The sequence below is a fragment of the Schistocerca americana genome, chromosome 3 (genome assembly GCF_021461395.2).
Source record: "Schistocerca americana isolate TAMUIC-IGC-003095 chromosome 3, iqSchAmer2.1, whole genome shotgun sequence".
In the NCBI taxonomy this organism is placed as follows: domain Eukaryota; kingdom Metazoa; phylum Arthropoda; class Insecta; order Orthoptera; family Acrididae; genus Schistocerca; species Schistocerca americana.
In genome coordinates, this window is record NC_060121.1 from 826,886,906 (window position 1) to 826,900,134 (window position 13,229).

The following is a 13,229-nucleotide window of genomic DNA, read 5'->3' on the forward strand; positions in this document are numbered from 1 at the left end:
AGAATATTGAAAGATTATTATTACTGATTCTAGTGTGTCCTATAATGTATGAAATCTTCATGGGTTATCAGCCGAGTGGCGTCGTCTTTTAGTCGCAACGTTTCAATGGATTGCGTATCCATCATCTTCAAGCCTGAAGATGCGACTAGAAGACGACGCCACTCGGCTGATAACCCATGAATATTTCATAGCTGAAATACGCCGAGAAAGCCTTAAATCGCATATTCTTTAAATCTGGTGCTAAAATTTCATCCGGTTTGGGTTTCTGGAAGTCACGAAACACTGCTGCATTAAACGAGAGTATTACGGTGGTGCCCTAAGAGAGCTGCATTGCTTTATAAAAATCTTCTAACCGTTACTTGGAACCCCCTTCGACATACACGATGAGCAGCGAACTGCAAGTCGTATCTTACAAACCACCCAGAAGAAAACTCAGTATAAAATAAAGCTTCTACTATCTGGAATTCGCAGAAGCGTCCAAATTTCGGGAAAACATTCTCTTCTTCTAGCTTTGTTTACGTGACTACCATCTCACTAACGTACCCTTTAACAATTCATTAAGGACACCCACGATCTCAAAGAATCCAGAAAAATCTAATCGTGTTCAATATTTCCTGTGAATTCTAGTCTCAAGACCTTATTTTATCTGCCACCCTGTCCTGCTGCCGCGCCTCCGTCGACACGCCATACCTTGTATCTATATCTGGTCTCCCCTGCTTCCTTTCCCAGCTTAAGATCTGGTCCACTCCCAGACCATAAAATCATATTCACGTTCTGCCATTCTGGTCGTAACACACACCCTGGCCCTGATGTAAAATATGGAACTGAGCCCTCTCTTTCCTTCTCCTAGCACCAATCCTATAGCCTCACCCTCCCATATACTCGTTCAGCTTCAACATACTTGTAATTCCCATAGTTGTATTTCACGTAGCCTACCACCAGAAGTCCCCCATCATCTCTGCAGAATATAAAGAGCTCACATCAGTATCCTAACATGATTTCATTGAAGTTTAATGCTAATAACATATTAATTTCATTTTTGTTTAGCAAAATTGGAAATTACTCGCCCCTCACCTGAAGGGGATAAAGTAGCGAATACAATAATAATAATAATAATAATAATAATAATGAAAAAGATAGAGAAATATTGTTCACATTTTTGTTCCTCCCACACTTTGTAAAAGAGTTACAAGTCTCTGAACGTTATACTCTCCGCCTCTCAACCCGCATCCGCCTACCTTCCACTAGACGCTTCCACCCTCAGAAAATTGAGTTCCCGCCCCACCTCTAACGTCTAGAACTAGTGTAGAAATCATATACGTCCTGCAAACTTGATCAGCGAACTCCCACTGTATCCGCAATTATCAACTAACCTGTGTTTATAGCACTACGTACATCCTCCTCTTCAACTTTACACGATCAGTATCCTGTCCTCATTCATCACGTAATTCCAGTCAACTCCCTAATCTAATCCTATAATATTTCTATTATAGGATAATTTTAACAACCATAATAAAAGTCCTTAATAATAATAATAATATATACTAACAAATCTGTCCTTCCTGTCAGTTACAGTCCGAGGTTTCCTCTCCGCCTCATAAAGTAAGTCTGTGTTATGTACCCCTCTCTTTACCGTTTCACATCTAACACTCACATCGACTCGCATTCAGACCCTACCGTAAAAGCCGTACCTGTCTCCTACTACTCGTATTATTCCATTTCCTACGTACTCACTTATCCACTCATTTTCAGTTGCCAGGAGAGTTGCTCACTCACTTGCATTACACAACCATCAAATCATGAACATTACCATATTCGTCAATAGGTTTCATATTTACTTAATTGTTCATCTTTAACCTCATTAAATATTTTAAATTAATCCTTCAAGTTTCATGTACCCTGAGGATCAGCACTGAGATTGCTCGCACTCCAACCCGACCACCCGTACTGGAGAGATGAAAATAACAACAAAAAACGGAACTCTTCATTCATTATACACTCCTGGAAATTGAAATAAGAACACCGTGGATTCATTGTCCCAGGAAGGGGAAACTTTATTGACACATTCCTGGGGTCAGATACATCACATGATCACACTGACAGAACCACAGGCACATAGACACAGGCAACAGAGCATGCACAATGTAGGCACTAGTACAGTGTATATCCACCTTTCGCAGCAATGCAGGCTGCTATTCTCCCATGGAGACGATCGTAGAGATGCTGGATGTAGTCCTGTGGAACGGCTTGCCATGCCATTTCCACCTGGCGCCTCAGTTGGACCAGCGTTCGTGCTGGACGTGCAGACCGCGTGAGACGACGCTTCATCCAGTCCCAAACACGCTCAATGGGGGACAGATCCGGAGATCTTGCTGGCCAGGGTAGTTGACTTACACCTTCTAGAGCACGTTGGGTGGCACGGGATACATGCGGACGTGCATTGTCCTGTTGGAACAGCAAGTTCCCTTGCCGGTCTAGGAATGGTAGAACGATGGGTTCGATGACGGTTTGGATGTACCGTGCACTATTCAGTGTCCCCTCGACGATCACCAGTGGTGTACGACCAGTGTAGGAGATCGCTCCCCACACCATGATGCCGGGTGTTGGCCCTGTGTGCCTCGGTCGTATGCAGTCCTGATTGTGGCGCTCACCTGCACGGCAACAAACACGCATACGACCATCATTGGCACCAAGGCAGAAGCGACTCTCATCGCTGAAGACGACACGTCTCCATTCGTCCCTCCATTCACGCCTGTCGCGACACCACTGGAGGCGGGCTGCACGATGTTGGGACGTGAGCAGAAGACGGCCTAACGGTGTGCGGGACCGTAGCCCAGCTTCATGGAGACGGTTGCGAATGGTCCTCGCCGATACCCCAGGAGCAACAGTGTCCCTAATTTGCTGGGAAGTGGCGGTGCGGTCCCCTACGGCACTGCGTAGGATCCTACGGTCTTGGCGTGCATCCGTGCGTCGCTGCGGTCCGGTCCCAGGTCGATGGGCACGTGCACCTTCCGCCGACCACTGGCGACAACATCGATGTACTGTGGAGACCTCACGCCCCACGTGTTGAGCAATTCGGCGGTACGTCCACCCGGCCTCCCGCATGCCCACTATACGCCCTCGCTCAAAGTCCGTCAACTGCACATACGGTTCACGTCCACGCTGTCGCGGCATGCTACCAGTGTTAAAGACTGCGATGGAGCTCCGTATGCCACGGCAAACTGGCTGACACTGACGGCGGCGGTGCACAAATGCTGCGCAGCTAGCGCCATTCGACGGCCAACACCGCGGTTCCTGGTGTGTCCGCTGTGCCGTGCGTGTGATCATTGCTTGTACAGCCCTCTCGCAGTGTCCGGAGCAAGTATGGTGTCAATGTGTTCTTTTTTCCATTTCCAGGAGTGTATTTACAGAGGCAGGCTACCCGTATTCAGAATGTAGGTTTGAATTTATCAGTTAAGCGTTACTTGAAACTGAAGCACAGTAGAGCAAACATGAAAGTGAAACGATGATTTGGACACTGTTTTACTAACCTGGCACTGTTAAATGGGTTACCTACCTCGGATATGAGAGGCCGTACCATGGTAGGGTTATTTTCAGGTGAGCATAGGACATTAAGAGATGAAAGTCACGTCAAGCAATCGCAAAATTTAAAATATGGAATTAGGGTCAGTCACCTGACCTTTAGATTCGTAGTGTGACACTAGAATTTTGAACCACCAAACAACACGAAGCTATGTCGTTGATTAGGTCACCTATGTTGCATGTAGACCAAGCACACTTTCGGAAACGGCATGTTATGAACTATCTCTACGTACTGTTCTAGATAACTAATACTGTACTAAAACACAGTACAGCACGCAATACCGTTTGAGCTAACGAAGCATGAAACTCCTTTCTTGTTTCAGCACTCCGTGAAAATTGTGCACAACACTTCGTTCGAGTTCGCTCTCGAACGCAACACTAAACTGCAGCTCTTTCATTGAAACCCTTTGCATCACTGTGTCATAACATGGCAATTTCTGTTTCCGAAAAAAAAAATTCTGGTGAACCGCAAATATAACTTTTTTATATTTCTCCTGCGCTGATATTGACTTGGGTTTTCACGGACATTCAGAGGGATGCTAGCGTCTGCCTGGGACGCTATTTCGTCCACGTACAGCACTTCGTTGTTATCGTCAGGTGGCCCCAATGAACTCAGCTGTTAAGGGAGCCGGTCGCCCTTTATACCTGACCTCTGGTCCCCTCCCTTGGCAGACATAAATGGACAGCAGCTCTCTCAAGGGAGCTCAGCCCATCACGAGCACCTGGTGATGCCGACGAGGTACGACACGCAAATATCCCGTCAGGCACTAGCATCTCCATTTGAGTGCCCGTGAAGATTTCTGTACATATGAAACCGTAAATAAAAAGAAACCAAATCTTGGTATTTACATCTGTTTACCATTCATTAACCGTTTTCAAATAAGTCAGACTCATAGGTATCCGGTTACACCATCTTCAGAGTTGGTGTTGTCTTGACGATTGCCTTTTCCTATTAGAAATCAAGACACAAAAGGCAGCAATTACTTGGGGATTGTTATGCAATTACCAGTGTGTTCATCATTTACCTTCGTCTTTGAGATATAAAAGGTGAACATTGTGACCGAAATACGTTTTAATACGACTTGTTACGTGGATAAACGAACTGTAATCATACACCACTATAACAGTTCGGTTTTTCTACTTAATGCATAAAAATCTGTGAGTGGCAGAACAGAAACGTCAGGTTCTGGGGTTCAATCCTCAGGAGGATCCCAGGATTTTTCTCTGTTATCTACGAGGGTTGTCTAGAAAGGAAGTACCGATCGGTCACTAAATGGAAACCACAGTGCAAATCAGAAGCATTTTATTTGCAAGAGTTAGGTACACTTTCCAGATGTTTCTCTACATAGTCGCCGCACCGACTTAGACATTTATCGGAGCGTTATACCAAATTTCCAACACTTTCGTCATAGAAGGCAGCCGCCTGTCTTTTCGATAATTCTCTACGCTAGTCTATAGCGCTTAGCCTGAGCCCAAGTGTTGTCTTCGTATCCAGCGTTTCATGTGAACACAGATGATACTCAGGAGGAGCCAATTAGGGCTGTGTTGTGGGTGATCGAACACTTCCCATCAAAAAGGCAGCAGCAGCGTCTTCACTGTCCCTGCAGAGTGCGGCTGAGAATTGCCATGAAGAAGGAAGTGCGTGGCAGTTGTGTTAGGTGGGCTGCATTCATTAAGGCGAAGCCCCTTAGCGGGCCCTCCTACTTGGCGGGAGACATCGTTGTTCTAGGCACCTTTACTCGCTCACAGTGTGCTCACAACTGAAAAGAGCGTCTTGATACGATCGACGCTCATACTAGAGACACTACCCAGCACATATGTGCAAAGCTTCATCGGGTTTTCACTGTGGTGTCCATTTAGCGACCGATCGGAACTTACTTTCTGGACAACCCTCGTATATCTCATTTCACCACCGACACTGACTTTTTTAATGTGAAAGATGCTGAGTTGCACATTAAACTGCTATATGATTTAACTTAAAGCATGCCACCTCCAATAGAACAATTGTGTTCTCAAAACAACCTGTGTGTTGAGGATGAAAGGTTAATAGGACCCATCTGAAGATGAGCAAGACTGGCTTCAGACCAATTACAAGTCGTTAAGCAAATACAAAAATAAAAGGGGAATGATGCAGTTATATATGCATATGTCAGTTTGAAAGCAGCTGTCGAGAATTCTCAACATGAAAAAATAAATAAATAAATAAATTCCAATAAACGTTATTATTGTTCTCAAACATTTTTATACAGATTGTAACTAGTATAATGCAGATATTTATATTGGTGACTCAGGGTAGTGTACTAAACAATATCATTTGTAGACTAGTAATTATAGCTATTACATGTCCGATGGTTTTAGGCTGGGTAGTACCTCAAAGTATGTGTGGCAAGAGCAAGCCATTAATCTTTATTTTCCCCTGTGTAGCAGGGAAGGTGTTAAAGGCAGATGTGTGGATGCAAAATGGTAAGTGTATACTGGCAGGCGCAGTCCACTTAGTGGTGCTAGTACGACCGTGCAGAAAGTATCAGATTGTAAAGTTTGTGAAGACTGTCTGACGCAGAGAAAAAACAACTGACACGCTGATGTTTGCACATATCAAGGTACCACCTATAAAAATATCTGAACTTATACCCGATGTGTTCTTCATGTCTAAAGTGCTATTTTTGTAGTGTATTTAATATTTTATTTACGATTATTGTTGCAGATTACGCGCTCCTCCACAGCGTTAGTGGGAAAATCAGCCGTAGGTGCAAGTGAATAACTCCACTAAGGCGACCACCCCAGTGAAAGCTACACAGGACTCACAAGGTAAGTTTCGTTCCCCCAGCTACTTGTCACAGACATGAATGGGGCGAATTCCTCAGATAACTGACGGTTCTGAACAAGTGTTTACACATTGCCTAAAGATCTTTGATTCAAATTTCGATGAAGCTATAGTCCTTTGGTGACCCTTCTCCCATCGCCTATCAGTTGTCAACAGCTTATATACCGCTGTCGATATCTGTGTCCATTTCGATCGTCAACGTCATTTGTGAAATATGGAGGGCAAGCAGTTATCAATAAATCTTTTAAAGGGACGTGCAACAAGCCGTGGAGCCTCAAGAGGTCAGTGCCGCTCTAATGGAGACAATGCGGCGTGACAGTCGTATTTGAATTGCATTAATTTGCACAGCTACTTGGAAAACAGCTTTCTATTAAAGTTCGTACTTACTAAGATTCTTTGTTGCGTTACAGTGACCAAAGATACCACATATGGGTTGGCATGAATGTTCCTGCTGCGAGAGATGATTTGTCACGAGTCTTTCGAGTAGCGAATGTTCTACATGATCGAAAGCTAGACCGCCACTACAAAAACGGAATGTTAAACTGGTAATCAGTATTGTGAAGTTACAGGTGGGATATTCGCGTGAGAGTGGAAGAAGTGTGTGTGTGTGTGTCGGAGGGGGGGGGGGGGGTGGGGGGGGGCGGCGTGGGAGCCGTGGCATATGTTAAATGAGACCGCACCAATACCCACCACACGCTAAGCTCGTCTCGAACAGCGACGTGACTCAACGTTACCTATGTTCGAATGACGTGGGCAGCCGACCTTTTGTGCTGTATAATAGTATTAGGTAACCATAGAAGATACAGAGGAGCGTTATATCCCGTTTTAAGAAGCGAAAAGCGTGCTGAACAATTCTATTCCCATTTTATATCTGTATGGAGTTAGTTACATATTCCATAGAACATTTGAACGATTCTTTTATGAAGTTATGTGGAACGAGTTAGATTACAGAATATGTATACGTGATTGATATTAATATTAAACAACACATTTTTTAGTCCCAATCATGTAAATGTAGCTACACATTTTTAGTAAATTACGGCAGTGATTTAACTGAAAGTCAAAGAGTAATGGACAAATAAAACATAACAAAATTGCAATGAAATACGTATAAATACGATCGACACCTCAGATTAAAGAGCTCGATCTTGAAAAGCAAATATTGTAAAGTCGTTTATAGTCTGTTCAGCTAATAAAACAGTGCTGCATGTACTAGAATATACACATTCACTTCGTGCCAGTTCTAGAGTACGTGATTTCCGTGTTTTAATTACTTTTTATACCCAACTGTCCTTATGCAATTACAGCTGCACGTAATTAAAATTATATGAAACTTCCCAAAGAACTGTTTGCTCCAGCGAAATGGGGCGGTAACACTTCATAAGAATCATGACGTGGTTTGAAATTAATGTTTGTTTGTGACTATTCACAATTTTATAAGGAATTTGTGTCATACTTATTTTTACATTTAATTCATTCGCAAACTGTTCGACTTACAGCTTACTAGAAAACCTCAGATGAATCAACATAAAGGTATGCACTTTTCTATGCCTTTAGATTTATACTAATGTTACGGATATGCAAATTGTAATGCTGAACTGATATATATCGTGATGCTAACTATGCGAAATATTTGAAAATTTGAATTGGTGTGAAATGGCCAGCTCAGATCTTGAAGAAACAGTCTAAGCTGGATATTAGTTGCAGTAATAACTGCAAAATACTCACAGGTTTATTTCGTGAATTTTAAAGATTTAAGTGATTTAATGAGAGCATTAACTAGGGACTTGTACTGCTTTATGGATTAAAAATAGAAAAAAAAATTGTGTTAGCCTTACTTATATTTACTACGAGCACCTCTTCTTAATATTAAATTTCAGGACTGTTAGTTGAGTTTAAACCGAGCACATACTCTTTTACATGCAAACAGTTATGTACCAGCGAATAATTTGGACACTAAGTGATAAACACTAAGTTGAATTGTAATTTTTCTCCTACTTAGTGTGATTTCGGCTGCAGTTCGATTATTGTGGATGGTATCCCTCGCTGTCAACTGAAATTCAAAGCCAATTGCACAAATATGCTGCAAGTGTGTTATAAGTAATGTTAGGATGAGGATTTCTGTATGAGTTTGTGCACATATCTATAAGTGGACAGGTTATAAAGAACCATGATACTATCCGAAATCAAAGAAGCAAATAATAAAGAATAACTGCGAAGAATAGTTTATATAGGACTGAGAGAATTGAAGACAGTTTGAAAATAATGAAAAACCGAAAATCACCAGTAGTAGGTGGAATAAATACCACACTGTGAAACACAATGGAAATATTTTATTAAAATCATGACCAGTTTCATGCCTATTCAAGCGTATCCTCATGTAATCTATACAGATAAGAAAGTAAGTATTTTGCAACTTTTCCTTTTTACTATGGCTTACTAAATATTGTCATATGGACTAGAACAGTCCTGTCCATTTGGACAGCCTATACAGAGAAGCTATGTGAAATACTCCTAGGTGCCTGCAGGTAGCCAACTGGCCTCAGAGTCGTGTCAAGTGGTTGCCTATATGTAGGCGACTCTCACTAATTCACAGGTTTTCTCTGTTAAGGTACATTTCTAAAATGCTAAATAAAAGTGGGCGGATACCACCGAGGATTTTGCCGAACTGAGGGGTCTAAGAGGGACTCTATGCCATTCACATATGTGTCAATGTCGCACCCATCAACGATCACGCTACAGGAGGATGCAAAACGAGAGGGCTGGAAAAGCATAATGATCCTTTGCTGTTTCGGATCATGTTCAGATTTCGTCGAATGGTTTTGACCGGTACCTAGTGGTTCCAACCAGTAGAAGAGATCAAAAATTGCAGTTATCAAAAGATTGTGATTATCAAGAGGATGAGCATCATACTGCGAACTCGTTTTCGACTGCATAGTGTGTGGGAATCAACGGCCTGGGGGAAGGTGTGGTCTTATTCAGAATCTTTTCGCCATCCACTAAGGCCTTTTCTTGTCGATTATAGGTGGCAGTCTGGCTGAAGTGTTTCCCTCGGTCACCCATAATAAAACTGCCTAGCGGATCTGAACTCCATCGCAGAGGCATTAAGAAAACAAGTTAAATGTGCGTAAGAGGGGGTATGACGACCTTCCCATTGTGTGACACGTCCAATGTGGCATTGGACAGTAGTGTGGTGAAATTTGGTGCCTTATGACATCATTAACCCACCTTACATCTCACATGAACTTCTGAGCTCTCACCTTTTTTATCGCATATGTTGAAACCTTACAGTTTGAAATGCCGTCGAGCCTGAGGGTAAGGTCGCAGGGCGCCACGCTTTCGCACGATTACAAAGGAAGGTTGTAGGCACTTTCCAGCCAAATTTCGAACTTATTCGTCGCAGTGGAAGACAGTTATGAGGATCCGAAAAAATGATTCTGTAATTGTGTAGCGCAGTCTATTTTTACGTCACATTAATATTTCTAACGTTGGCACACCTTTAATTTCTTTATTAATGGCTATCGTGAAATACTCGAGTGCCTCTTAAGAATCTCGCACTATTTTTTGAAACGCAGATGTATTTCTGGAGAGAGCATTTGTATGGCTGTTGGACTGTCGAGGTGACACATTGGCTGCCACCGGAGCGACAATAGAACGCCGCGCGCGGCGGAGTCGCGTATTATGCCGCGTGAAGGCCGGAGACGCAAACAGAAGCCGATGGCAGCTGCCGTCGCCTCCCACGCCGCCTCCGCAACCTGTTTGAATAATGGCGGTGGCGGCGTCGATGGTGGCGAAGTGCAGACACAATAATGTTATCGGCGGCGCGAAGAGCACGTTTCCGGGCCAATCAGAGGGCGCCGGTCACAGTCGCTGTTATTACCAGCCGTGACAGCGCCCTCAGCTTGCATTTCACTACGGACTGGGAGTTTTACGGTTGTGTTTCGCGGCCACTCTAATCTCGCCCCCGTCTCAGCAACGAACCCTACTGAACGTTAGGAATTTCTACTAGTTCAACAATAAAGAACAAGATCTTAATCGCTGATTCCTTGGACATGACATGTTTTAATAATCGTCTTTAGATATTGTCATACGAACAAAGTATGCAAAACTTCCAAGTATTTCACATAACGTGAAATCAGCAATGAATGAATACAGTCAGAATAAGCATCAAAGATAAAATTGAATTATGAACAGAGATACAGATAAGTGAATTTTATTTATTTATTTCTTGAGTTGTCAGCCTTCTGACTGGTTTTATACAGACCGTCACGCACTCGACCCCTGCGCCAATCACTTCATCTGGGGGTAGCGCATGCAAGCTACAGTCTGCTGGATGTATCCCAATCTCTGTCTTCCTCTACAGTTTTTTCCCTCTGCAGCCTCCTCTAGTACCATGAAAGCTATCCCGTGATATATCAACAGATGTTTTACCACCCTGTCCCTTCTTCTTGTCAGTGTATCGCTATATTCCTTTCTTTGCCGAGTCCACTGAGTACCTCCTCATGCGTAACTTATCAGTCCACCTCTTAAATACTTCAATTCTGTTCTGCTCCAGTTTTCCCAAAGTCCATCTTTCACTAACACACAAAGCTCGAAGCGTACAATCTCAGAAATTTCTTCCTCAAATTAAGCCCTATGTTTGATATTACTATACTTCTCTTGGACAGGAACGCCCTTTTTGCCAGTGCTAGTCTGCTTTATATGTCCTTCTTGCTCCACCATCATGGGCTATTTTGCTGTTTAGGGAGCAGAATTCCTTAATTTCACCTACTTCGTAATTAACAATCCTGATGTTAATTTTCTCACTTTTCTCATTTCCGCTACTTCTCATCACTTTCGTCTATCTTCGAGCTACTCTCAATCCATATTCTATAGACTGTTCATTCCATTAAGCAGATCCTGAAAGTCTTATTCACTTACAGTGGGGATAGAGATAACAAGACATTATGTAACTTATCTGAGATATAAAACACAGTAAAATTAAAGGCACAGTCATGAGTAAAAATACACGGACTGAGCATTTTTGACGAAACCTTCCCTTTATTGAATAAAATTTTCACATGTACGTCATACACAAGAGTGAAGTTGTAACTGCATTATGTAGAATTCTGGGTAAAACTGCAAGTATGGGTTGTGGTAAATTTATCATAGAATTTAGAGTAAATAGACGAAACAGATTTACAGACAGTATCTCAACTAAAAATACGAAAGGTGCATAATTTTAGAAAAGTTGACGGTGAGGACTGATAAAATTATAACGTACTTCAATCATACAAGAACTGCAAGAAGTAACCAATGAAGTGGAATTATCAGGATAACCGAAAAGCAAAATTAAATTTTCTAAATAAGAAACATCGAAACAGACATATCGAAATTGACAGAGTATTGCATTCAGAATACAGGAACATGACGATTGGCTGTTTGGTGTGCTTTCTTTATGCCAAAGACGAAGATTTTTGGAATACATCTTGTTCAAAAATTTTTAAGAAACCTGAGATCAAGACTGTCCTATCATGAAAATTCTACAGAGAACGTTTGGTCCTATATTACTGTGAGGTGTCGATTGAGCTGTTTGCCATATTCCTAAGGTGCTACAGATTCTATCGCTGATGAGTTCAGGGAAGGGAAGTTCCTCACGAGATCCTGCAAATTTAAGACAAACGATGTTAAGCAATGGATAACGGCTTTTTAGATGAAAATTACTAGAGATGGCCCAATTAAGCGTGAAAGTAAGGGTAGCACACCTCGCACGAATATATTAAGGAAGAGATCCATCAAACTACGGAAGGTCACTATAGCAAATTGGTTTACTATTATAAGCCAACGATCTTGCCGTCAGATCACCGATGTTAAGCTTGGTAGTATTTGGATTTATCACCGTCCGGGTGTGCCGAGTGCTGTTGGCAAGAGGGGTGCACTCAGCCCTTGTGAGCCAAATTGAAGAGCTACTTGACTGGGAAGTAGCGGCACCGGTCACAAGAACTGACAACGACAGGGAGAGCGGTGTGCTGATCACTGCCCCTCCGCATCCGGTGACGCCTAAGAGCTGAGCATGACACGGCGGCCGGTCGGTACCGTTAGCCCTTTAAGGCCTGTTCCGACGGTGTTTCTTTTTGTCATAAGAAATCAAAACAATAATCTACCCTCTGTATCAAGTTAGTAAACGTTCAACACATGGACAAGAAATTGCAAATACGAGCTATAGCCTTGGTACATGTGGGTGGACACATGAATGCACAATATGAAACTATATTGTGGATGCAGCCAATGAATGCAGAAAGATTAGTGATTTGAAAATGATCCCTAAAAAGCAAGAATGAACACCAATGATGAGTCCATCATGCGTGCAGCTAGCTAGCCATGAGTACTAAATATGCGCACGAAAGGCGGCCGCTGTGGCCGGAACCTCGCTGCTGCTACGGTCGCAGGTTCGAATCCTGGTTCGGCCATGAATGTGTGTGATGTCCTTAGGTTAGTTAGGTTTAGGTAGTTCTAAGTCTAGGGGACTGATGATCTCAGATGTTAAGTCCCCTAGTGCTTAGAGCCATTTGAACCATTATTATGTGCACAAAAACCTGATGCAAATTAACAGCTTTGCATTCCCCTCCCGTTGGTGGCTGCATCGTCGGTGCATGCTTATCACTCTTAAAGTGTGCGAACATGGATGGCAGCTGCTGTAGCGGCTACAGGTTGTGAGTCCAGCACGGCCTCTTTACTTTTCGCACGTTCGGACACATCTTTCTCTATGGATATCTCCTGTAGCTGTGTAAACCGAAGTGCGTTCTCAACAGCGGCGTTCCTAAAACAAGTGTTCTCCTGGATC

The 13,229-nt window shown here is 42.8% G+C and overlaps 1 long non-coding RNA gene across 1 annotated transcript in view; it reads left to right on the forward strand.

The window, feature by feature from the left end:
• The window catches only part of LOC124607344, a 977,175-nt gene that overhangs the window by 334,900 nt on the left and 629,046 nt on the right, over window positions 1-13,229 (forward strand). Inside the window, exon 2 of the long non-coding RNA XR_006978811.1 lies at window positions 6,287-6,390. This is a non-coding gene — a long non-coding RNA (uncharacterized LOC124607344). The remainder of the gene's footprint in view (window positions 1-6,286; window positions 6,391-13,229) is intronic.